The sequence below is a fragment of the Chiloscyllium punctatum genome, chromosome 26, assembly GCF_047496795.1.
Source record: "Chiloscyllium punctatum isolate Juve2018m chromosome 26, sChiPun1.3, whole genome shotgun sequence".
Taxonomy (NCBI): domain Eukaryota; kingdom Metazoa; phylum Chordata; class Chondrichthyes; order Orectolobiformes; family Hemiscylliidae; genus Chiloscyllium; species Chiloscyllium punctatum.
Genome location: NC_092764.1, coordinates 49,306,158 through 49,334,125, shown reverse-complemented (window position 1 = coordinate 49,334,125; position 27,968 = coordinate 49,306,158). Strand labels below are relative to the sequence as shown.

General features: G+C 43.1%; 1 protein-coding gene across 7 annotated transcripts in view; it reads left to right on the top strand.

Moving 5' to 3' along the window:
* Positions 1-27,968, top strand: part of rpgrip1l (RPGRIP1 like) — a 232,851-nt gene that overhangs the window by 10,257 nt on the left and 194,626 nt on the right. The window contains exon 1 of one of the 7 annotated variants that reach the window (XM_072547371.1): positions 12,057-12,198. The exons of the other annotated variants lie outside the window; for them this stretch is intronic. The gene's annotated coding sequence lies outside the window, so the exon portion shown is untranslated. Of the gene's footprint in view, positions 1-12,056; positions 12,199-27,968 lie in introns of those variants that run through there. 7 annotated transcript variants of the gene reach the window in all.

Sequence of the window (27,968 nt, the reverse complement as noted above, 5' to 3'; positions counted from 1 at the left end):
CTCACAACTGATGCTGCCAGACCTGCTGAGCTTTTCCAGCAACTTCTGTTTTTTTGTTTTCAATTTACAGCATCTGGAGTGAAATAATAATATGATTAGGTCAATTATAAACAAGTTCATATCTGAAATTTTATCAGGGCTACCTCAATTCTGGACATATTGTCCATTATAACTCTTCTTATATTATTAAGAGGAATATAAGAAATACAAATAGGATTGAACTATAACGTTCCTCAGCATCGTGCGCCATTTAATAGAATCTTTTGCTATAAATTCTGTGTCTTGAGAGATCCAAGATGGCAATGATCCAGTAAGTCTGCCCTGCTGAGCTCTGCACCAGAACCCAAACAAAGTGATGCATTCACCCTCCCTTTCTTACCTATTGTGGTAAAAATTGGTAGCTTTTAATCCCCAGAATTGCTGTATGTTAGTTTTAAGTGAGTAGGAAAAATGACTAAGGGAAAAGGATTACAAGAATTGTAACCAGCAGGGCATTCCTCTGCAGCAACGGATATGCCTGTGGCCGCAGTGTTCAGCTCTGTGAATTCCCCAGGGGATTTACCTGTGCAGTTGAGCCTGGTCTTAGAATTCATGAAACTCTGAGAGAAGATCGATGGAGGAGACTGGACCTGTGCTGGAATCAATCTCAGCCGTGCTACAGAAGCATAACCAAGAAATCCAGCGTCTCAGGCAGCATGTCATGCAGGTGGAACAGCAGAGCGCAGCTTCTGAAACTGCGGCAGAATTCTAGCGGGTCGGGTCCTGACCCTGGAACAGGTACAGGCCTTAGTAGAGCAGGTTGATGACCTTGAAAATCAAGGCGGTCAAAAGAACATCTGCTGGTCAGCTGCTGGAATGGGAAGAAGGCCAGTTTGTCAACTTCTTGGAGCAATGGCTCCTGCAGTTTTTGGAGCTGGAAGTCGGAGCGGGCCAGGTGCAGGTCGCGTGAGCCTGCCGGGTCGCAATGCACATGCCCGGATTGGACCAGCACCCCTGCCCGGTCCTAGTGCAACTCTGGCGCTATAGAGATAAACAAATGGTGCTGGAAACTTCGGGAGCACTGGGGAAGGACCCACAGACTCTGATATACAAAGGATCACAAATTATGTTTTTCCAAGACTTTTCTGCGGCTGGGTCCGCAAGAGGAAGGCCTTTGATGAGGTAAAAGAAAGCTGAGGGACTTCAATATTCAGCACTCCGGAAGATATCCGGCAATATTATGTTTCAGCCTAAGGGGGTCCGTTTTTAATTTTGACTCACCAGAAAAGGCAAAGGACTTCCTGGACACTTTAAAATAGACTGGCTGGTTCAAATAATACTGACAATAGTGTTCGCTTTGTTTTCTCTGTAGTTTGCCTGGTTCACCTGGTTTTATTATGAAGGGTTCCCATTTTTTCTCTCTCTTCTTTCTTCCTCCCCTCCCATTAGCCTTTGTTTTTCTATCATTTCCTTTTTGTTTTTCTCTTTAGTACGGGATGGGGGTGGTGGAGGGTTGGGGGTTGGGGGAGGCAGGGGTTTTAATTTTTTACCAGGATTGCCTAGTGTCAACGTATGGATGGGATGGTTTGAATGGCAACTTCTAATTTTCTTGTTGTAAGACGAGTGTAATTTTTTTAAACTTTGTTTTGCCTGGGTTTGGGATGTGGCTTCAGCTAGAAGAAGACATGGAGGGGTTAGTATGTAAAAATAAGCGCCACCTGTGGGCAAGGGGGAAAGTCTCCTCTTATTTATGTTATATGTTGGTTCATTGTAAACGTAGTTATACAATCATAGAGATGTATAGCATGGAAACAGACCCTTCGGTCCAACCCGTCCATGTAGAGCAGATATCCCAACCCAATCTACTCCCACCTGGCAGCACCCAGCCCATATCACTCCAAACCCTTTCTATTCATATACCCATTCAAATATCTCTTAAATGTTGCAATTGTACCAGCCTCCACCACATCCTCTGGTAGCTCATTCCATACACGTACCACCCTCTGCATGAAAAAGTTGCCCCTTAGGTCTCTTTTATATCTTTCCCTCTCACCCTAAACCTATGTCCTCTAGTTCTGGACTCCCCAACCCCAGGGAAAAGACTTTGTCTATTTATCTTATCCATGTCCCTCTTAATTTTGTAAACCTCTATAAGGTCTCGCATCAGCCTCCGACGGTCCAAGGAAAATAGCCCTAGCCTGTTCAGACTCTCCCTGTAGCTCAGATCCTCCAACCCTGGCAACATCCTTGTAAATCTTTTCTGAACCCTTTCAAGTTTCACAACATCTTTCCAATAGGAAGGAGACCAGAATTGCACCCAATATTCCAACAGTGGCCTAACCAATGTCCTGTACAGCCGCAACATGACCTCCCAACTCCTGTACTCAATACTCTAACCAATAAAGGAAAGCATACCAAACCCCTCCTTCACTATCCTATCTACCTGCGACTCCACTTTCAAGGAGCTATGAACCTGCACTCCAAGGTCACTTTGTTCAGCAACACTCCCTAGAACCTTACCATTAAGTGTATAAGTCCTGCTAAGATTTGCTTTCCCAAAATGCAGCACCTCGCAGTTATCTGAATTAAACTCCATTTGCCACTTCTCAGCCCATTGGCCCATCTGGTCCAGATCCTGTTGTAATCTGAGGTAATCCTCTTCACTGTCCACTACACCTTCAATTTTGGTGTCATCTGCAAACTTACTAACTGTACCTCTTATGCGCACATGACAAAAAATAGAGGGCCCAGCACCGATCCTTGTGGCACTCCACTGGTCACAGGCCTCCAGTCTGACAAACAACCCTCCACCACCACCCTCTGTCTTCTATCTTTGAGCCAGTTGTGTATCCAAATGGCTAGTACTCCCTGTATTCCATGAGATCTAATCTTGCTAATTAGTCTCCCATGGGGAACCTTATCGAATGCCTTACCAAAGTCCATATAGATCACATCTACTGCTCTGCCCTCATCAATCTTCTTTGTTACTTCTTCAAAAAACTCAATCAAGTTTGTGAGACATGATTCCCCACACATGTTGACTATCCTGAATCAGTCCTTCCCTTTCCAAATACATGTACATCCTGTCCCTCAGGATTCCCTCCAACAACTTGCCCACCACCGAGGTCAGGCTCACCAGACTATAGTTCCCTGGCTTGTCTTTACCGCCCTTCTTAAATAGTGGCACCACATTTGCCAACCTCCAATCTTCTGGCACCTCACCTGTGACTATCAATGATAAAAATATCTGAGCAAGAGGCCCAGCAATCACTTCTCTAGCTTCCCATAGAGTTCTTGGGTATACCTGATCAGATCCTGGGGATTTATCCACCTTTAACTGTGTCAAGACATCCAGCAATTCCTCCTCTGTAATCTGGACATTTTGCAAGATGTCACCATCTCTTTCCCTACAGTCTATATCTTCCATATCCTTTTCCGCAGTAAATACTGATGCAAAATATTCATTTAGTATCTCCCCCATTTTCTGTTGCTCCACACAAAGGCTGCCTTGCTGATTTTTGAGGGACCCTATTCTCTCCCTAGTTACCCTTGTAAAAACCCTTTGGATTCTCCTTAATTCTCTTTGCCAAAGCTATCTCATGTCCCCGTTTTGCTCTCCTGATTTCCCTCTTAAGTATACTCCTACTTTCTTTATACTCTTCTAAGGATTCACTCCATCTATCCTGTCTATACCTGACATATGCTTCCTTCTTTTTCTTAACAAAACCGTCAATTTCTTTAGTCATCTCGCATTCCCTATACCTACCAGCCTTCCCTTTTACCCTGACAGGAATATACTTTCTCTAGATTCTTGTTATCTCATTTCTGAACGCTTCCCATTTTTCAGTCGTCCCTTTACCTGCGAACATCTGCGCCCAATCAGCTTTCGAAAGTTCTTGCCTAATACTGTCAAAATTGGCCTTTCTCCAATTTAGACTTTTAACTTTTCAATGTGGTCTATCTTTTTCCATCACTATTTTAAAACGGATAGAATTATGGTCACTAGCCCCAAAGTGCTCCCCCAACTGACACCTCAGTCACCTTATTTCCCAAGAGTAGGTCAGGTTTTGCACCATCTCTAGTAGGTACATCCTCATACTGAATCAGAAAATTGTCTTGTACACACTTAAGAAATTCCTCTCCATCTAAACCTTTAACACTATGGCAGTCCCAGTTGATGTTTGGAAAGTTAAAATCCTCTACCATAACTACCCTATTATTCTTACAGATAGCTGAGATCTCCTTACAAGTTTGTTTCTCAATTTCCCTCTGACTACTGGGGGGGGGGGGGTCTATAATACAATCCCAATAAGGTGATCATCCCTTTCTTATTTCTCAGTTCCACCCAAAATAACTTCCCTGGATGTATTTCTGGAAATATCCTCCCTCAGCACAGCTGTAATGCTATCCCTTATCAAAAATGCCACTCCCCCTCTTCTCTTGCCTTCCTTTCTATTCTTCCTGGAGCATTTTTATCCTGGAACATTAAGCTGCCAGTCCTGCCCATCCCTGAGCCATGTTTCCGTAATTGCTATGATATCCCAGTCCCATGTTCCTAACCATGCCCTGAGTTCATCTGCCTTTCCTGTTAGGCCCCTTTCATTGAAATAAATGCAGTTTAATTTATTAGTCTTACCTTTCCCCTGCCTGCCCTGACTGACTCACTTCTGTTCTCAGCTGTACCCGTCTCAGATCGATCTCTTTCCTCACTATATTCCTGGGTCCCAAACAGTTGTAGCAAATTTCCCTGCCAGTACATTAGTCCCTTTCCAATTTAGGTGCAATCCGTCCTTCTTGTACAGGTCACTTCTACCCCAAAAATGTGAATCCTTCTCCTATACACTAGCTCCTCAGCCATGCATTCATCTGCTCTATCCTCCTAATCCTGCCCTCATTAGCTCATAGCACTGGGAGTAATCCAGATATTACTACCCTTGAGGACTTCCTTTTTAAATTTCTGCCTAATTCTCTGTAATCTCCCTTCAGAGTCTCAACCTTTTCCCTTCCTATATCGTTGGTTCCAATGTGGACAATGACCTCCTGCTGCCCCCCCCTCCCCAGTGAGAACATTCTGCACCCTCTCTGAGACATCCTTGATCCTTGCACCAGGGAAACAACACACCATTCTGCTTTTTCTCTGCTGTCCACAGAAATGTCTGTCTGTACCTCTGACTACAGAATCCCCGAACACAATTGATCTCTTGGAAGCCGACATACCCCTCGTTGCATTAGAGCCAGTCTCAATACCAGAAACTTGGCTGTTCATGCTACGTTCCCCTGAGAATCCATCACGCCCTACATTTTCCAAAACAGTATACCTGTTGAAATGGGTATATCCACAAAAGACTCCTGCACTAGCTGCCTACCTCTCTTACCCATCCTGGAGTTAACCCATCTATGTGACTGTATCTGAGTCATTCCCCCCTTCCTATAACTGCCATCCATCACATACTGTTGCTGTTGCAAATTCCTCAACACTTCTATCTGTCTCTCCAACCGATCCACTCGATCTAATAAGATTCGCGTCCAACAGCGTTTATGACAGATATAATCCGCAGTAACCCTTAAACTCTCTTTAAACTCCCACATCTGACAAGAAGTACATATCACTGCAAAGACCAAAACATTTTTGCTATAAATTCTGTGTCTGATGATACTGTTCCACAGCTATCTATTGAAGGAGCAGCGCTTCGAAAGCTAGTACTTCCAAATAAACTTGTACAATAACCTCGTATCATGTGATTTATATGGATATGGTTAGCCAAGTTGGTGATTTCCTCTGAGTTATCGGGGATTCCTGACCTGATGAGGGCACAAGTGCCACCTTTCTCAGCTAAGATCCAGTCCAGAGCTATGTGATTCTACATAGTGGTGGCATGTATAGCAACCATTTCATCATTAATCTCACCAAGAGCCTGAGAGGTGTCAACGGGTATCTGTTCCAGGATAACTGCCATATTGATAGATTTTCTAGCTAACTTGGCTGTACTGTATGGGGGAAGCAAATTAGCAAAGAATAGTTCTGATTCTGTAATTGCCTTCTGTAGTAGTTTGTCAACTGTGAACTGTATTTCAGAGAAGTTATAAAAGTGATGCACGAATGGCTCTACAAAAGCACGGTAACAAGAACCTGCCCATAAGGGGGGCAACCAGCCTTGTGTCCACAAACAAAATACATGCCATTGTATGGGACAAACAGAGTAATATAGTTAGAAAACCAGACATGGTCAAACATTCCTGATGACGTGAGGATGGAAGTAAGTTTAGGTGGAGGCTAAAATATTGAGTACAATTGATGTGACCTGCAGATCAACCCCTAGAATCAGATCTAATGAGGCAAATAGAGCCTGCTGGTTTTCCCACCTTTTGATGTATTAGCGATGGTGGCAAATGGTGTGTATGAAAGGTATCAAACTTGAGTTGATACTAATTCTTAAAGACAGAATGCCAATTATTTTGGGCATGATTTAATGTCTACTCAATATATCCCTCTCTCCACCAACACCCTCGAAGTTTTCAGGGAGAGTTGGGCACCGCGGGGTATGGAGTGTTTTATTTCCCCCTTCAGTTCTATTTTGATTTACTCCCTGCCATCCCCTTCATCTTTTTTGATCACGCAGCATTGCCCTTTGATGAGAAAGGCACTGCTTGTCACTGGCCACTCGTGTGTTTCCTTTCTTCCTGGTGGTGGAATATAAATAAAGATTTCTCCACTCATTCTTCATTGTGCCCTAATTTGCACACATGCGGTTTGGGTGCTGGGAAAAAAAATAAGCACTAACATTGTTAGGCAGTAGTGTGGGCGTTATATATGTATATGTAAAGCCATGAGATTAGAAAAAAAAATTCCCTCTCTCTGCAGAAGATATGACAGCCATGCAAACCCCAGTCATCAGGGATTCGTTCTGGCAAGTGACCCATTTTGCCACTTCAGATACATTGAAAGCAATGGGTCTGAGGGGGAATGCTGCCTTTTAAATATATGGAAACATGTGAGTAAACCCAGCAAGTGGAGCTGGTAAGTATGATTAGCATACATATAGGATATATACAAAAAGGTATTGATGCCTTACAATCCGTCCTTTCCCCACAAGGTGAATCAGTGTGGTTATAAGTCCCAAAAATAACAGCACCTTTATGGTAAATCAGAGATCATGGATCTCTTAATGACAGATATAGTGGAAGTGTGACAGTCTGTGTGTGCTGCTCATTTTGCCTAGCCCTTCTGGGATGGTGTCAGTGCTGGCTTAACGTGTGATGCATGGATCCATGGAGGCTTTCCTTCTATGTTCACCGCCATGTGGGTCACCAATCATATTTGGAACGGCCCTTCCCACCTAGACTCCAAACAGTTGTTTCGGCAGAATGAGTTCACAAACACAGTTCACAGGTTGGTATATGTGATATCCTTCTTTTGTGACTTCTTGTTGGGCTTCAATAATCTGCGAAAATTTTAAAAGATTTGGTTAATGTTATGTAGTAGTTTAACAAAGCTTCATCCATGCTATAGATGTCATTGGCTTACTGGTAAGAGCAGCATTTATTGGCAGTTTCAATCAGTCTACCCATTATCATCTAGTGAGAGGACAGTCCCGTTACCCTGTTAGGACTTGATGTCATTAACATAAGTGTGAAAGGTTGTGCTTCTGGGCATTTTACGCCAGTTTCTGCACATAGCTTTGCTATTTTGTTCTTTAATATGCCATTCCACTACTCCAGTTGACTGGGGGGTAGTAGGGGCGTGACGGGTGATGTTTGCTCTGTAGTCCTTTTGAGCTGCTCCTTAACCACCTATCCGGTAAACTGTGGACCATTGTCACTTGATATTTGTTCTGGCACTGCGAAACGGGGTGCTAAGTCTCACCATGTGATCTTAACTACTATTGTAATGTCATTTTTCCAGATAGGGTAAGCTGCCACTCACTGGAAATACATCTCGAATAGCTAACGCGCAATTAAAGCCCATGCATTTAAGAATTTGAATAAAGTCCATTTGCAAGTGCACAAAGGGCCCCATGTTTGGGACTATGAAGCAGGCTTAACTCTCGGTGTTTTCCTCACATTATATTTTTGAAATACCACGCACTTATCGTTTCAGCTATCATTGCGAAACCATGCCAGGATTGCTGTATAGTACTATCACTTCCCCCCTCTTTGCTCACATGCCTAAAATGGTCACATGTGCAAACAAGCTAGGTAACAAGGCAGAGGGTGCCATTGGAGACATCCTGCAACTTGCCATGCAGATTGTTCAGTAGTGCTGGATTCTGACTGAAGGGTGTAAATATCTGCAAGGGAAAGGGTGGAACTATCAGGGGCAGCTGGGCAAGGCATAGGTGTCCCACAATGCCAGAATGTCCTGCGGCTGCTACATTGGCTCCAAGATCAGAGTGAGAATTTCCTAAGGAGACATTGTCAATGGGATTAATGTGAGCCAAGCATTTAACAATAGCCAGAGCCGTTGGAAGTTGTACGGTCTTCAAGAGGTTCTAAATAAGTGGCCCATGTTTAACGGGAGGTCCCTAAGAGGTGAAGGATCCCTCAGCTTTCCAAAGTTTGCCAAAGCCATGCACCACCCCGAAGGCATAGCGGGAATCCGTAAAAATGGTGGCCATCTGACATCTAGCGAGGATACATGCATGAGTGAGGGCAAAGAGCTCTGCCTCTTGAGCCTAACATGTAGGGGGAGGGAAGATTTGACAATCTGTGTACAGGTAGCATAACCAGATTGCAAACCCACTGTGGGAGAAGTCGTGCAGAAGCTGTCCATGTAATATGATGTCCGGGTTGAAGAGCAGGTAATCCTGCAAAGTTGACCTCTGACGGATAGTTGCTTGGACAGCCACTTTAGTCATGCAAGTCCCCATCATCTTCAGTGGGCAGAAGAGTTGCTGGTTTTAGGATGGTGCAGCACTTACTAATGATAGAGGGATCCAACTGGTGCTCGGGTAGATTGGGCTACAGTGAGATGTTGAGTGGCTAAGGAGGGAAGGAGTGAGTCCACAACATGTGGAACATGTAGAGTGACCTTCTGGCCCAGAGTGATGGATTGGGATGACATGACCCATGATAGGATGCCGCCACTGCTCCCAGGCAGGCAGGAAGTCCTCTGGATACCAGATCCAGCTGAGTGCTATAATAGTCAACGGTGTGGTATCTGTTGCCATGTAACTGAGTCAGGACTGCCTGAGAGAATCCTTTCGACTTGAAGGCAAACAGATAGAAGGTCTTGGCATAATCAGGTAAACTCGATGTAGGTGTGCTGGTGAGGGTGGATTTAAGACAGTCAGAGGCTGACTCCACTGCCAAAGTCCATACGAGTTGGTCCGGGGTAGAATGGCTGAATAAGTCTTGTAGAGTTCAGCTCAGCTCAGCATGCCCAGGAGTCCACTGTTGGCAGTAACCTGTCATTTTTAAAAAGTGTACTAGGTCTCTTTTGGTGGTGGGTTTGGGAATCTTGAGGATGGCTTCAATGCACTGACATTGCCCGTAGTGTTAGGTGAAGGGGTAAATGTAGGGGAATGGTCTGGGTGAGTGAAGGGGTAAATGTAGGGGAATGGTCTGGGTGGGTTGTGCTTCGGCAGGTCGGTGTGGACTTGTTGAGCCGAAGGGCCTGTTTCCACACTGTAAGTAATCTAATCTAATCTAAAGGACAGCAGTCGCTTGTTTCCGTCCAATACATGGCCAAGGTAGGTGACTATGGTTTGACAAAATTGTAGCTTTTTTTTAGATGTTTTATAACCCTTGTCGGCCAATGACGTCAGGAGGGCTGGTGATTAAGAGGGACCAGGAGGAGGTTATCCACATACTGGATAAGGGTAGAGCCACAGGTAAAACTGATATCACCAAGGTCCTGCTTCAGGACACGTGAAAGGATGATGGGACTCTCCATATAAGCCATGGGGAAAGCAGGTCCAAGTGTATTGCTTGCCTTGGTTGGTGAAGGTGAAGAGGTATTGCGAGTCCTGGTGGATTGGAGTAAAGAATATTGTCCCATGGAGGTGCACAACCATATAATATTTCGAGTCAGGTGGAATACATCTGAGAATCGTGGCTGGTTTTGGGACCACTGGGAAAGCAGGGATGACAGAGGAATTCATTGCCCTAAATGTTTGGACGAAATGCTGGGTTTCTTCACTAGCAAGTTGGGTGTATTGCACAATCTGACTGTAAGGATAATGACATCTTGCTGGAGAAGGTCAGTGATGGGGCTGATCCCTACCTCAGCTTCCCAAATGAGTGGACACTGGGGCCTTCAAGGGTGTGGCTTGGCGAGGTCAATTTTAACCTTAAAGAGCTCAACCAATAAGATGCGCCCTACCTCGTTGGGGCAGGTTGCCCATAGGATACTGGGGAACTGGGCCAAGAGATTAGAAGAGAGGTGGTGCTGGGAGCACTTGAGATGATGTGGCATTCAAATCTGACTGTCATGGCGTACTTTTTAGCGGGTACAAGTGTCAATTGAAGCAAATGTTCAATGAGCGTATCTACTGTGCTGTCATCAGTCTGCAGGGTGGCTGTGATTGTAACGTGTAAATCATGGGGCCCAGATCCTTTACCTCGAATCAGAGTGCGACGTTAAGAGTATAGTGGAGCGGTGTTGAAAGAGACTGGAAGTACAGAGACTGGGCATTGGGAGGCAGAAAGACGCAGAAGGCAATACCTTCCTTTCAGATCTAAAAAAAGGGAAAAGTCATAAAGAAAGATTCACTGATCTTGCCAGTGGTCCTTGCCTCATATTCCCGGTTACCACCAGAACTATCATAATATGCAGTACAGTGGAAGTGGCAGTGCCATGTGGAAGTGTCCAGAATGTTTAACTGCAAGTGAGACCAGATCTGAGGGAGATCCAACAGTCATAGGAGTGCCTGGAGAATTGACGGAGGAAAGGTCTTATTAATCACATACCACCAGATAATGGGGCACGAGCCACTAGTAACTTACTGTAGAAAGAAATAGGCATTACTGTAATATTGCAATGGAACCTGCAACTCCATGCCCATTGATGTGCAAACAAGAGAACATTCTAGTTTGTAGAGCAGATCTCGTCCCAGGAGATTGCAAGGAACATTGTCTGCAATCAAAAATTGGTGTTCACCAGTCCAGCCCTGTATGCTTACACATCACATCCTCTGACATGGGTAGGTCAATGGCTGTCCTGTAGCCCCAAAATTGTAACAGTCTTATTTGTACGACACAGAAGGGTAATCCATGATTTACAGAATAGAATAGGTGGCTTCAATATCTACCAAGAAAGTCAGAGGTTTTCCCTTAACAGTGACAGAAACAAATTGCTCCTTGGGTTGTAATGATATACGTTGAATGAGTGGAAAGGGTGACAATATGTCTTTTACCTGGGAATGGCACCTTTTATGGTTGCTATCGTAGCTAGTGAGGATGGGGAAAAGGATTGGTGATAGTAACAGGGACAACATTCCCCTCTGAGCCATTTGGGCAATACCTTGCCCAGTGGCCAGATTGGCCACATACAAAGCAATTTCCATCCCCTGGGCTGGGTCTACCCACCCTCGTTCCCGACCTAATTGATTCCTTGGGTGGTCATGGGACGGTTTTGTGACCCCAGCAAGAAGGTTGCAATCAGACCACTCCTTATCCTTTTGTTGCTGGTACTCTAACTGACGCTGACAGCATTGCAAAATACTTGAGATTTCATTCAAATTAGCTATAGCTTCCCATCTAACAGGGTGCAAAACATTTGCTTCATACATGATTACAGCCTGTTTACAATAATACTTACAAGGGCAGGTGTCCCCACTTCTCGCTCAGTAACCAAATATTGCTCAAAGGCTATGCGCAGCCGCTCAACATAGTCACCCACATCTTCATTTGTCTGTTGCATAGTTCCATGAGTCTTTCCCTAATATACACCTTTTGGGTAGCTCTCACCCAAAACTTTTTTCAGACCTTCCCACAACTGTGTTAAACGTTCCTCATTACAGGGACCCTACAGCTGGTTACTTTTAACCTTAACCTGTCTCCAAATAAGCATCCATCATCAATTCAATATCTTCACAATTTGGGTTGTAATATTTACGCAAGCTTTCTAACTTTTATAGGAACTCTTCAATGTTTATTTTTGGTTGGACACACTTTCGACAATTCTTGAAGTTCCCCCTGAGATTGCTAACCCTTTGGCTTGAAGCACGGGTCCTTGGACCGCGCCTTGTCAGTAAATGAACCAGCTGTGACATAAAAAAGGTAGAGACTTTTATCCCTTTGGTTTGTTTGCCAGTAAGATTTGGGGTTTGTGACCTGTGGTCAAGTACGAGGCAAGCCAATCAGTAAAGACGTTAGTAAAGAAGTAAGTACGGTGAGTGAAGTTACAGAGAAAAGGGTTTGGAGTCCCCTTAATCACATACCACTACCAGACAACAGAGCATGAGCCGCTAGTAACTTGCTGTAGGAGGGCATAGGTATTGACATAATTTTGCAATGGAGGGCAGCCAGAAGTGATGGTACACATCGGTACCAATGACATAGGTAGAGAAAGGGATGAGGACCTGAAGAAAGAATATAGGGTGTTAGGATGGAAGCTAGAAGGCAGGACAAGCAGAGTAGTAACCTCAGGATGGATACTGATGCCACGTGCTGGTGAGGCTAGGAATAGAGCAAATGCAGGTGAACACATTGCTATAGGGCTGGTGTAGGCTGGAGGGCTTGAGATATGTGGATTGTTGTGATACCTTCTGGGGAAGATGAAACCTGTACAAGAAGGATGGGTTGCACTTGAACTGGAGGGGCACCAATATCTTGGACGTGAGGTTTGCTAGAGCTGTTTGGGAGGATTTAAAACTAGATTAGCAGTTGGGTGGAACCGGAGCTACGAATCAGATGATGGAGTATGTCGTGAATAGCCAGATACAGTGAGCAAAGAGTCTGTGAGGAGAGATAGGCACTTGATAGAGCAAAGGTGCAGTCAATATGATGAGTTGAAGTGTGTCTACTTTTGTGCAAGAAGTATCAAGAATAAGGATGTTCAACTTAGAGCATGGTTCAGTACTTGAAATTTTGATGTTGTGGCCATCACGGAGACTTGGATATTGTAAGGGCAGGAATGGTTGTTGAATGTTCCAGGATTTAGATGTTTCATATACTTGTATTCAACTTCCGCCACCAGGAAGAAAGGAAACACCCAAGTGACCAGTGACAAGCAATACCCTTCTCATCAAAGGGCAATGCTGCATGATCAAAGAAGTGAAGGGTAGTGATTAAATCAAAATAGATTTGGAAGGGGAAATAAAGCACTGCACTCCCTATGTTGCCCACCTCTCCCTGAACAGCTCGAGGGGTTTAGATGTTTCAAAAGGAATAGGGGAGGGGAGGTAAAAGAGGTGGAGGGGTGGCATTGCTAATTAGGGATAGTATCACAGCTGCAGAAAGGGAAGTCCTGGAGGAGGGTTTGTCTACAGTGTCAGTATGCATGGAAGTCTGAAACAGGAAATGAGAAGTCTCTTTATTGGGAGCTTTCTACATACCCTACAATAGAAACAGAGACCTGGAATAGAAGATTGGGAGGCAGATTTTGGAAAGGTGCAAAAGTTGTTGTCTTGGGTGACTTTAATTTCCCTAATATTGATTGGAATGTCCTTAGTTCAAACAGTTTGGATGGAGCAGTTTTTGTCAGGTGTGTCCAGGAAGGGTACCTGATTCAATATGTAGATAGGCTGACCAGAGGGGAGGCCATATTAGGTTTGGTGCTTGGCAACGAACCATGCCTAGTGTCAGATCTCTTGGTGGGACAACATTTTGGTGGTAGTGATCACAACTTCGTGACCTTTACTATGCTTATGGAAAGGGATAGCAGCAGACAGTATGGGAAAATATTTAATTGGGGGAGCCTAAATTGGGAACAGATGTTCTCAGGGAAATGCACAATAGAAATGTGGAGGTTGTTAAGGGAGCACTTGCTGATAGTGCTGGACTGGTTTGTCACACTGAGGCAAGGAAGGGATAGTAGGTTGAAAGAACCTTGGGTGACCGGGGTGTGGAACATCAAGTCAAGAGGAAGAAGGAAGCTTACTTAAAGTTGAGGAAGCAAGGATCAGACAGGGCTCTAGAGGGTTAAAACATAACCAGGAAGGAACTGAAGAATAGACTTGGGAGAGATAGAAGGAGGCATGAAAAAGCTTTTGCAGGTAGGATTAAGGAATACCCTAAGACGTTCTACACTTGCGTGTGAAGCAAGAGGTTGGCCGGAGTAAGGACAGGGCTGATCAGGGATAGCGGAAGCAACTTGCACCTGGTATCAGAGGTGATAGGGGAGGTCCTTAATGAATACTTTTGTTTTAGATTTCACAACTGAGAGGGGCCTTGACATTTCTGAGGACTGATGTGTTTGAACAGGTTGATGTTAAAAAGGAGGATGTGCTGAAAATTTTGAAAATCATAAGGATTGATATATCCTCTGGGCCAGATGGGATATACCCTAGGTTACTACAGGAAGTGAGGGAAGAGCTTTCTGCACCTTTGGTGATGATCTTTGCATCCTCACTGTCCAATGGAGTAGTACCAGATGATTGGAGGGTGGCAAATGTTATTTCCCTGTTCAAGAAAAGGAAAAGGGATGATCCTGGGAACTACAGATCAGTCAGTCTCACATCTGTGGTGGGTAAAGTATTGGAGAGGATTCTGAGAGAGAAGATTTATAATTACTTTAAAAAAACATAGTTTGATTAGAGATGGACAGAATGGCTTTGTGAGGGGCAGGTCATGTCTCGTAAACCTTATTGAATTCTTTGAGGATGTGACAAAACACATTGATGAAGGTAGAGTAGTGGACGTGGTATACATGGATTTTGGCAAGGCGTTTGATAAGGTTCCTAATGGTAGGCTTATTCAGAAAGTAAGGAGGCATGGGATACAGTGAAATTTGGATGTTTGGATACAGAATTAGCTAGCCCATAGAAAGTATTCAGCCTGAGGCTTGGAGACCAGCGGTGTTCCATAGAGATTGGTTCGGGGACCTCTACTCTTTGTGATTTTCGTAAATCACATGGATGAGGAAGTGGAAGGGTGGGTTACTAAGTTTGCCAATGACACGAAGGTTGGTGGAGTAGTAAATAGGTTGGAGCTGTTGGTAGGTTACAGTGGGACATTGACACGATGTACAACTGAGCTGACAAGTGGCAGATGGAATTCAACCTGGAAAAGAGTGAAGTGATTCACTTTGGAAGGTTGAATTTGAATGCAGAATGCAGGGTTAAAGGCAATATTTGCGGCAGTGTGGAGGAACAGAAGGATCTTAGGGTCCATGTGCATAGATTCTTTAAGGTTGCCTCCCAAGTTGGTAAGGTTGTCGAGAAGGCAAATGGTGTGTTGGCTTTCATTAGCAGCGGGATTGTGTTTAAGAGACGTGAGGTAATGCTGCTGCTCTGTAGAGCCCTTGTTAGACCACACTTGGAATATTGTGTTCAGTTCCAGTCGCCTCATTCTAGAAAGGATGTTGAAGCTTTAAAGAGGGTGCAGAGGAGATTTATCAGGATGCTGCCTGGACTGGAGGGCTTGTATTATGAAGTAAGGTTGAGGGAATTAGCTCTTTTCTCACAAAGCGAAGAAGGATAAGAGGTGACTTGATAGAGGCGTACAAGATGATGAAAGACATAGTATAATAGATATCCAGAGCCTTTCCCAGGACAGAAATGGCTGTCACGGTGGGGGCATAATTTTAAGGTGATTGGAGGAAGGTTCAGGGGAGATGTCAAAGGTAGGTTCTTTACGCGGAGTGGTGGTGTGTGGATTGCACTGCCAGCAGTGGTAGTAGAGTCAGATACATTAGGGATGTTTAAGCGACTCTTGGATAGGCACAAGGATGATAGTACAACAAAGAGTACATAGGTTAGTCTGATCTTTGAGTAGGAAAAAAAGTTGGCACAACATCAAGGACCGAAGGCCCTGTACTGTGCTGTACTGTTCTATGTTCTTAAAAGGGGAGTGCTTGGAGCCCACCTATGGGAAAAGGAGTCAGGGGTCCCGATTTTGGTTAGACTGCATGAAGAATGTTGCGGGATCTGGGATCCAATAGTTTAATGGACCTGGGATCTGCCCACTGAGTCTGAGACCCCAATATATGATTTTACTACTAAATTAAATTTAATAACGAAGAAAGGACATGCAGTTTGAATGATTACACGATCGCAACAGTATGTGCACATGTGAATTTGTCTGTCAGCTCTCAACAGAATGGGGAGCAATGTCTCTCATGAGGCACACCTTCAGAAGTGAACACATTTGGCATAGATGTATGCCCATTACGGGCCTGATTTCATAAAATTTGTTGACAAATGGGTGAAATGGACATAGAAGACAGAGAAGCTATTTCCCCAAATGGCATGTTTAATTCCGATTGCTTCACACATTTAGCAGATATCCTAGGACAAAGGGAGAATGAGAAAAAGAAAGAAATTGGGTGGTCAGTTTATCATTTCTGGCTGACCAAATCTCAGCGAAAAGCGGAATCAGTATGGAAAAGTAGAGAAGTTGAGAATAGGAAGAAAATTGAAAAGGACAATAGGGGAGAGCCAAAGAAGATATAATAAATCCAGACCCAAACATCATAATGACGAAAAGAGTCAGAATTGAGATTGGGAGGACTGGCATCAATGGTACAATGTAAGACAGAGACAGCGCCAAGATCAACAACCCTCTGACCCTTCTCCCCCAGTCTCAAGTTCCCAAATTGTTCCTCCTCCACCTTCTGACCCTGACCCCATGGCCAATCCACAGGGCCATCAACCCGCCTCGATCACCACACCTGGGGGAGGGAGTGACGCCTCTTACCTGGGTAGCAAGTCATTCTTTAGCCCTGTTGCAAAACATACCTGTTCCCAAGTGATAGGCAGAAGCAGACTGGTCCGTCACTCATTTTTGCACGCATTTCCTGGTCTAGATGGCCAGACCATCCAGGGTCTACCAGCCCTGGACACTCTCCAAGTTACGGAGTATGGTCGAAAATAAAATTCAATACAAGGTAGGCCAATCGACACATCACTATACTGCAAGGGCAGGCAGACACATCAGCTGAGGTCAATTCTATTTTACCTGACAGGTACACGCTCACATTTTTATGATGCAGAAAATTATTTTGTTCACTTTGGCTTCTGGTAGGATTTTGGAACCTTTTAGATTAATCGTCATGTACCTGAAACTCTTCTGTACTCTGGATATGAACGGAGTTAGTGTGCTTGGTCTCTACATTATTAATCTAGCAGTCCTTCTCTGACCCTAATGACTGCCCTCTAAAGTGGTACAATTCTTCAACAAGCTGAAATTTGAAGTTGTTGTAGTTTAGTTATTGCAGTTTATGAAGTGAAACAGTCACCTACAAATGAAAGAGTAACCGAAGGATAACCAGCTGAAAGGAAAATTACTGAAGATGCAAGAGTACTTTAGTATGTGATCTTAGGCTACTTTAGCAGACTTTTGAACATCTATGTATTATTCATTAATTTGTTAGTGCTTTCCAAAAAGTGTTCAATCCAACTATTTTCACAATTCCTGTTATCATTCAAATTAGTATTATCAATAAGCCCTTTGATATTGTTGCCAGAGATCTACTTGATAAATTCTACAATATTATTAATAGCTAGATATTATCATGCTTACAGGAAGTTTCATGTGAAAATGTTTGTGAATGTGCATATCAAATGTATGGGCCTGTTTGCCAGATTTAGCAGCACAGTTTTACTATACTTTGCCTGTATTAAAGTTAGTTGTGCAAGTTGATACATAATCTAAGAGAATTACAGAATGCCTCACATTTCTGTGGTTAAATACTTGGTTTGTCACTCAAAATGACCACAGATTTTCCTTGCTTAAATCTTTTCAGTGAACATTCTTAATTGCTAGATCACAAAGCTTTTTTTTGGCAAATGAGTCCACTGCAAAATTTTCGATTCCAATCAATATTTTAAATGACATGTGGTCCATGACATTAACAGTAATCTGGAAGTAGTATCACACACAAGCTTACTTGCTGTCAACTAAATCTCAGAGGGTCTGGCTTCGTGGAAAACAATTATTGCACAATGTTCCGACCATATATAAGTTCTTAATAACCATAATATCTGATAATTCTTGGGAAATTTTCATTCTTTAGAGATTCATATTTGCAATCAGTTTGGAGATAAGTCCATTCGAGTCCATTCTCAGTCAGAAAATGTAAATGAATCCTGGTACTAAAACTTTTGACTTTTAAATCTCAAGGGCAAGTATCTGAGTTCCTTCTAAGAGATGAGTTAGTACCCATTTTTCTTGTGTGATTCATACAGCGAATTAAAATTATATTGATTATAATTTCTTGTCAAATTTCACTTTTTGGAAGGATCTAATAGCTCCAACACTATTTCATCAAAACTCCTTTTTCGCCATGTGACTGTTTACTATCCTTTTTCCCTGTCCCACTCTTGATGATGGAGAATTCAGACATCTCAGTAATACATTCTGACTTACCTCTTTTAAAGCAAGTGAACTTTCTTACCTGTTTTTAAAATACATCTCAAAATTTATCTTTTTAACACATTGAAGCCCCTTTCAACACTTGCACCAAATTCATTATTTCCTTTCTTCCTCTTTGCACACAATGGAACATTTTTGTACATAAGTTCCACTATATAAATGCAAACTGTCATACTTTGCTGGAATTCTTGAGCTCATCAATCTCATTTCAATGTTCAGGCCTATGCTAACATCTTTTCTAATGTATTACTGCTTTGCTAAAAATCCAGTACTTAGCATTACTAGAAAACCTATTTAAAAATAAAACTAAAATAAAAGTGTGGGCTATAATCTCAATTACTTAATTTCTCAATTATTTGATTGTTTTGTTAAAATTCTATCTTGCATTAATTATTTAAGAATTTCACAACACAGGAGGCCTGCTGACCCAACCTGGCTGTGCTTTTCTTTGAAAGCTCTATTAATCCCACGCTTATCTTTCTCAGATCTCTGTAAATATATACTTTTCAAATATGTTTTCAATTCCCTTGTTGCTACTGAATCTCCTATCACACTTCCTTGCAATTCCTTCTAGGTCGTAGCAACACCATGTAAATGTTTTCTTGAGCCTCTCTAGTTCTTTTGCAAATTATTTTCAAACAATGTCTTCCTGGTTACTGATGCATGCATTAAAGTATTTATTTATACTTGTCTTCAATGTCATGTTGCAGGTATTGAACCATATTTATTGAATAATAATTATTTGTTAATTGCATTGGTCATTGGGAACACCTGTTCTCCCCCTACTCCCATTATGAGTAAGATTGTACTCCTATAAAACAAAGAAAATAACTGAGCAAGGGTTACTGGACCCAAAATGTTAACTCTGCTTTCTCTCCACAGGTGTTGCCAGATCTGTTGAGTTTTTCCAGCAATTTCTGTTTTGTTTCTGATGTTCAGCATCTGCAATTCTTTGGTTATTTGTTTACTGCTTTACTCCAGTTTAGTAAGATATGCCATTTGCTACCGTTTGATTTTCATCATCATCTACTGATAGATTGGGAGTATACTCCATCAGACCAAGGTTCAGGGTATAAACCAATTGATTATTTATTTAATATAGAATATTTTACATGCAAAGTACTCAGTCCAAAAATATATTGACAAAATTTGATATTAAATTAATTATTTCAAATACAACAACATACTTCTCTCCTAAACTCAGCATTATTTGAACTTGGAAAATATTTCCTTAGTTACATTTACACATGAAGACAAAATCAAAGTTCTCTTGACTGACTGCAGAATAATTCCTGTCATGTAAATTCATCCACAGAATTTTATTCCAAATCCTTCGAGGGCGGTCTGAAACAAAACTCCATTAATACAACCTGCATTTCCTTGTAACTGCAATGAGATTTAATAATTGGTCACTAGATTTAATGGTTTGTACAAGTTAAAAGTGACTTTTATTCATTCAACTAATGGCAACAAATTGATAATATGCCTGGGCATTCAATATAAATTAAATTCCTTTTGTATAAGTTAAGTTCGTGCAGGAACAAGTCTCAGACTTGGTAATTATAAGTGTTAAACTACAGGTAGTTCTCCTATAATGCTGTAATTGTCTTCCCATATATAGAAAATCGTGCAGTAGAAATAATGGGGCCTATGGGAAAAACAGGTTTGGGGTGAACCACCAAAAATACCAATAACAATCGAAACAAAAATAGTAGTTAGCCTAACACAAACGATAGCACAGTCTTAAGTAAATTTTGACCTATTGTAACTGACCTGTTATACGGCACTATATAGTGCTCTTCATCAGAACCTTCAACTGATACTATCGATTAGCATCTATATCTGCTGGCTGCACTACATTCATTCCAGCCAATCTCCTGATCCCATCCAATGGTAACGCTGCACAAATCAGATCTCAGAATGAAAACTGGCTTGATAGATCATGGGCTGAATCTTAATTTCTTTCACTAAGTATCAATTTTGTCAGGTTTTTAAGATGGTTTCACATTGTGATGCTTGGGGACATTTATCACCCTATTTTACAAAACCCACCTGATTTATTACCTAACCCACCCTTTGGTGCCCCTCCATACATTCTAACACCATTACACCATGTGTCATTTCCAAAACAATTCAGCACTTCCTGAATATCCCAAAATGACCAACATCTTTGGTGCAGCATCGTCTTTAAAAAGGTATTGTGCATCCAGACAAGAGCTGTCAGTCCACAGCTGCCCTGCATGGTTTCTGATATTAGCCCTGAATGTAGCAGACAATGGAAATGTGGTACCTCGCTTTTGTGGGCAGGGACATGGAGACGCTGCTGATGGGGATGGGATGATGCAGAGGCAAGATGTCCTTTTCCCCCAGGCCAAGAAAAAACCCCACTCTACTGGAACCACGCCAACCTGGCCTTTTCCACTCTGTCATGGAAGTGCCAGCATGTCCTTGTTGATACCACACACTGACTATCTCTGCTCCTGTACCCACCATTTCCAGCAACATCTTCCCCATTCACTCTCATGCTCGCTAACATCTGACCTTGACTAGCCCTGAATCTGTTCTGATCAGACTTGTGCTGGAAAAGCACACCAGGTCAGGCAACATCCGAGGAGCAGGAAAATCTACGTTTCGGGCAAAAGCCCTTCATCAGGAACTCTGGTTTCCAGCATCTGCAGTCATCACTTTTGCCTAGCTGAATCTGTTCTGCACAGCCTACTCACCCTCTCAGGACATCACCAAACATGCACCAAAAGTAACAAATGTGCTATCCATCTTTCTCTCCCTCACCCACTATGTGCAGAGTTTCCCAACTCTGACTACCCTGAGCAGCTGACTGACCATGTCCAAGCTTTTGTACTGTTAATTTTTTTTTACAGTTGTTTAGCATAATGATTAGTCATTGAAACAAATTATAACATGAATCTACAGATATTTCTTAATATCTAAGTATATTTTTTAACCAAAAAGAGGGAAAAAAAGGTCTTAGTACAAACAACGCCATGCTTCGAATTGCTCCTCTACACTGTCTTTTTACTGTTAGTCAATTCAAATGGAATTCCACTCTTCTCTCAACTCTTTAAGTTTTCAAATTAACAGATTGCTCCCAGCTTCTTGTCATCAAGCTATGGAAACATTTTCACTGTTTTCCCTAGAGCATCGGAGGCTGAGGGGTGACCTTATAAAATCATGAGGGGCACGGATCGGATAAATAGACAAAGTCTTTTCCCTGGGGAGGGGGAGTCCAGAACTAGAGAACATAGTTTAGGGTGAGAGGGGAAAGATATAAAAGAGATCGAAGGGGAAACTCTTTCACACAGAGGGTGGTATGCGTATGGAATGAGCTGCCTGAGGAAGTGGTAGAGGCTAGTACAATTGCAACATTTAAAAGGCATCTGGATGGATATTTGAATAGGAAGGGTTTGGAGGGATATGGGCCAGGTGCTGGCAGATGGGACTAGATTGGGTTGGGATGGAAACAACCCCTCAGCCCAACTCATCCATGATGACCAGATATCCCAACCCAATCTAGTCCCACCTGCCAGCACCCAAACCCTTCCTATTCATACACCCATTCAGATACATTTTAAATGTTGCAATTGTACGAGCCTCCACCACTGTTTCTGGCAGCCCATTCCACACACATCTCTCCATTTAGCTCAAATCCTGCAACCCTATCAACATCTTTGTAAATCTTTTCTGAACCCTTTCAAGTTTCACAACATCCTTCCAATAGGAAGGAGGCCAGAATTCCATGCAATATTCCAAAAGTGGTCTAATCAATGTCCTGTACAGCCGCAACATGACCTCCCAACTCCTGTAGTCAATACTCTTGACCGATAAAGGAAAGCATTCCAAATGCCTCCTTCACTATCCTGTCTACCTGCGACTCTACTTTCAAGGAGCCATGAACCTGCACTCTAAGGTCTCTTTGTTCAGCAACACGCCCTCGAACCTTACCATTAAGTGTATAAGTCTTGCTAAGTTTTGCTTTCCCAAAATGCGGCACCTTGTGTTTATCTAAATTAAACTGCATCTGCCACCCCTTAGCCCATTGGCTCATCTGATCAAGATCCCATTGTAATCTGAGGTAACCTTCTTCGCTGTCCGCTACACCACCTATTTTGGTGTCATCCACAAACGTACTAACTGTACCTCTCAATCTCACATCCAAATAATTTATGTAAATGACAAAACATAGTGGACCCAGCACCGATCCTCGAGGCACTCCACTGGTGACAGGCCTCCAATCTGAAAAACAAACCTCCACCACCACCCTCTGTCATCTACCTTTAAGCCAGTTCTGTATCCAAATGGCTAGCTCTCCCTGTATTCCGTGAGATTGAACCTTGCTAACCAGTCTCCCATGGGGAACCTTGTCGAAAGCCTTACTGAAGTCCATATAGATCCCGTCTACCGTGCTGCCCTCATCAATCCTCTTTGTTACTTCTTCAAAAAACTCAATCAAGTTTGTGAGACATGATTTCCCACACATGTTGACTATCCCTAATCAGTCCTTGCCTTTCCAAGTAATGTGTACATCCTATCCCTCAGGATTCCCTCTGACAACATGCCCACCACTGACGTCAGGCTCACTGGTCTATAGTTCCCTAGCTTGTCCTTACCACCTTTCTTAAACAGTGGCACCATGTTTCCAACTTCCAGTCTTCCAGCACCTCACCTGTGACTATCAATGATACAAATATCTCAACAAGAGGCTCAGCAATCACTTCCCTAGCTTCCCACGAGTTCCCCAGGTCCTGGGGATTTATCCACTTTTATGCATTTCTTCCTCTTTAATATGGACATTTTTCAAGATGTCACCGTCTATTTCCCTACATTCTACATCTTGCATGTCCTTTTCCACAGTAAATACTGATGCAAAATACTCGTTTAGTATCTCCCCCCATTTCCTGCATCTGCACACAAAGGCCGCCTCGCTGACCTTTGAGGGGCCCTATTCTATCTTTAGTTATCTTTTTGTCCTTCATGTATTTGTAACAACCCTTTTGATTCACCTTAATTCTATTTGCCAAAGCTATTTCATGTTCCCTTTTTGTCCTCCTGATTTCACTCTTAAGTATATTCATACTGCCTTTATACTCTTCTAAGGATTGATTCACTTGATCTATCCTGTCTGTACCTGACATATGCTTCCTTCTTTTTCTTAACCAAACCCTCAATTTCTTTAGTCATCCAGCATTCCCTGTACCGACCAGCTTTCACTTTCATCCTAATAGGAGTATACTTTCTCTGGATTCTCGTTATCTCATTTTTGGAGGCTTCCCATTTTCCAACTGTCCCTTAAACTGCGAACATCTGTGCCCAATCAGCTTTTGAAAGTTCTTGCCTAATACTGTCAAAATTGACCTTTCTCCAATTTAGAACTTCAGCTTTTAGATCTGGTCTATCCTTTTCCATCACTATTTAAAAATAATAGAATTATGGTCTAACCCTCCTCTAACCAGAAGAAAAAGACTTTGTAAGTTAAGGCTTTTATTTTTTTCTTTTTCTTTCTTTTTCATATATTTAAGTGCATTGTTTGGTTTTAGTTAGTTGATATGATGAAGGGCTTTTGCCCGAAACGTCAATTTCCTGCTCCTCAGATGCTGCCTGACCTGCTGTGCATTTCCAGTACCACTCTAATCTAGTTGATATAAAGCTAAGCTTACAATGGCAGGGGACCTCAGACCCGTGGCATGTGCCTCTTGCTTGGTATGGGAGCTCATGTGGTTGACATTCCTGACTTTTACATTTGCAAGAAGTGTGTCCAGTTACAGCTCTTGTTTGACCGCATGATGGCTCTGGAGCTGTGGATGGACTCACTGTGGAGCATCCGCGATGCTGAGGATGTCATGGATAGCACGTTGAGTGAACTGTTCACACCGCAGTTTAGAATTGCTGAGGGAGACAATGAGTGGGTGACCAAAAGGCATAAAAAGAGTATGAAGGCAATGCAGGTGTCCCCTGCGGTCAACTCCCTCCAAAACAGGTATATCATTTTGGATACTGTTGGGAGTGATGACTTACCAGGAGAGGGCAGCAGTTGCCAAGCTCATGGCACTGTGGCGGGCACTGCTGTTCAGAAGGGCAGGAAAAAGACTCATAGGGCCTTGGTCATAGGGGATTCTATTGTGAGGGGAGTAGATAGGCGGTTCTGTGGCCAAAAACAGGACTCCGGGGGGATGGTATGTTGCCTTCCAGGTGCTCGGGTTAGGGATGTCACTGATCGACTGCAGAGCATTCTAAAGGGGAGGGTGAACAGCCAGTTGTCTTGTTGCATTTCGCCACCAACAATATAAGTAAAAAAACGAGATGAGGCCCTGAAAGAAGAATTCAGGGAGCTAGGAGAGAAGTTAAAGAGGAGAACCTCAAAGGTAGTGATCTCGGGATTACTACCAGTGCCACGTGCTAGCCAGGGTCGAAATGAAAAAATAGGCAGGATGAACACGTGGCTTGATGGACGGTATAGGAGGGAGGGATTCAGATTTGTTGGACATTGGGACCAGTTCTGGGAAAGGTGGGACTATTACAAAATGGACGGTCTACATCTGAACCAGACTGGAACCAATGTCCTTGGGGGAGTTTTTGCTACTGTTGTTGGGAAGGTTTTAAACTAATGTGGCAGGCGGCTGGGAACCAGAAGAGAAGACAAGTAGACAGCGAGGTGGAAACTGGAGACGGTAAGAATCAAGAAGATAGCATTAATAAGGGCAAGAGTAGGCAGAGAGCAGATGAGCGCAAAAGAACTGGTGGCCTGAAGTGCATCTACTTTAATGCAAGGAGTGTAGTGTGTAAGGCAGATGAACTTAGGGCTTGGATTGGTGCCTGGGAGTGTGATGTTATTGCAATCACAGAGACTTGTTTGAAGGAAGAGCATGATTGGCAACTAAATGTTCCAGGATATAGACACAGGGAGGGAAGTAAAAGTGGGGGTGGAGTTGCATTGCTGGTCAGGGATGATATCAAGGCTGTGCTAAAGGAGGACACGATGGAGGACTTGGATAGTGAGGCATTATGGGTGGAGTTGAGAAATAAGAAGGGTGCAGTTACATTGTTGGGGCTGTATTACAGGCCTCCCAACAGTGAGCGTGAGGTAGAAGAACAAACAGATAAACAGATTATGGAAAAACGTAGAGGCAATAGAGTAATGGTAGGGGAGATTTTAATTTTCCCAACATTGACTGGGATACACTTAGCGTCAGGGGTCTGGATGGGGTCGAATTTGTAAGAAGCATCCAGAGAGTTTTCTAGAGCAGTATGTCAATAGTCCGACGAGGGAAGGGGCCATATTGGACTTGGTATTGGGGAATGAGCCAGGCCAAGTGGTAGAAGATGCAGTGGGGGATTTCTTTCGGAACAGTGACCACAATTCTGTAGGTTTTAGAATACTCGTGGACAAAGAAGAGAGTGGTCCTAAGGGAAGAGTACTAAACTGGGCCAAGGCCAATTATATCAAAATTAGGTAGGAACTGGGAAATGTGGATTGGACACAGCTATTTGAAGGGAAGTCCACATTTGATATGTGGGACGCTTTCAAAGATCATGCAGGATAGGCATGTCCCATTGAAGGCAAAGGATAGGAAAGGCGAGATTCATGAACCATGGATGACAGGAGAAATCGTACAACTAGCCAAGAGGAAAAGGGAAGTGTAAATGAGGTCCAGGCAGCTAAGAACAGAATGGGCCCTGGAGGAATATCGGAAGAGTAGGACAAGTCTTGAACAAGGAATCAAGTGGGCCAAAAGGGGTCATGAAGTATCTTTAGTGAGCTGAATTAAGGAGAATCCCACAGCACTTTATTTTTATGTAAGAAGCAAGAGGGTAACTAGAGAAAGGATTGGTCCACTAAAGGATAATAGAGGAAGGTTGTGTGTCGAACCTGAGAGAATGGGTGAGATTCTGAATGATTACTTTGCGTCAGTGTTCACTGAGGAGAGGAACATGATGAATGTTGAGATTAGAGGTAGAAGTTTGAGTAGTCTGGATCACATTGACATAAGTAAGGAAGATGTGTTGGGTAGGCAAGAGGCTATTAAGGTGGACAAATCTCAAGGACCGGATGGGATCTATCCCAGGTTGCTTAGGGAGGTGAGAGAGGAAATAGCTGGGGCCCTGACAGATATCTTTGTGGCATTCTTAAATACAGGTGAGGTGTCAGAGGATTGGAAAGATGCTCCTGTTGTCCCCCTGTACAAGAAGGGTAGTGGGGATATTCTGGGTAAATACAGACCAGTGAGCCTGATGTCAGTGGTGGGAACTTTGCTGGAGAATGTACTGGGGGATATGATCTGTTTATGTTTAGAAAAGAATGGGCTTATCAGTGATAGGCAACATGGTTTTGTGGAATGGAGATCGTGCCTTACCAACTTAATAGAGTTCTTTTGAGGAAGTGACCAAGTTGATAGATGAAAGAAGGGCTGTTGATATCATATACATGGACTTTAGTAAGATGTTTGATAAGGTTCCCCATGGTAAACTAATAGAGAAAGTGAAGTCACATGGTGTACAGGGTGTTCTAGCTAGGTGGATAAAGAACTGGTTGAGCAACAGGAGACAGACAGTAGTGGTTGAAGGGAGTTTCTCGAAATGGAGAAAAGTGACCAGTGGTGTTCCACAGGGATCAGCGCTGGGGCCACTGTTTGTGATTTACATAAATGATCTGGAAGAGGGCACTGTTGGTATGATCAGCAAGTTTGCAGATGACACGAAGATTGGTGGAGTATCAGAAAGCAGAAGGGACTATCAAAGAATACAGGAGTACATAGACTGGAGAGTTGGGTGGAATAGTGACAGATGGAGATCAGTCCAGACAAATGTGAGGTGATGCATTTAGGCAAATCTAATTCTAGAGCGAATTATACAATGAATGGAAGAGCCTTGGGAAAAGTTGATGAGCAGAGAGATCTGGGAGTGCAGGTCCATTGTACCCTGAAGGTTGCTGCACAGGTGGATAGAGTGGTCAAGAAGGCATATGGTATGCTTACCTTCATCGGACGGGTATTGAGTATAATAGCTGGCAGGTCATGTTAAAATTGTACAAGACATTGGTTCGGACACATTTAAAATACTGTGTACAGTTCTGGTCGCCACATTACCAAAAGGATGTGGACACTTTGGAGAGGGTGCAGAGAAGGTTTACAAGGATGTTGCCTGGTATGGAAGGTGCTAGCTATGAAGAGTAGTTGAGTAAGTTAGGTTTGTTTTCATTAGGAAAAAGGAGACTAAAAGGGGACCTGAGTGAGGTTTACAGATTCATGTAGGGTATAGACAGGGTAGATAGAGGTAAGTTTTTTCCCAGGGTGAAGGATTCAATAATGAGAGGTCAAACTTTCAAGCTGAGAGGTAAAAAGTTTGAGGGGGATACACGCAGCAAGTACTTTACACAGAGGGTGGTGGGTGTCTGGAACGCGTTGCCAGCAGCGGTGGTAGAGGCAGGCACGGTAGATTCATTTAAGATGCATCTGGACAGATGCATGAGCAGGTGAGTAGCAGAGGGATACAAATGCTTATGA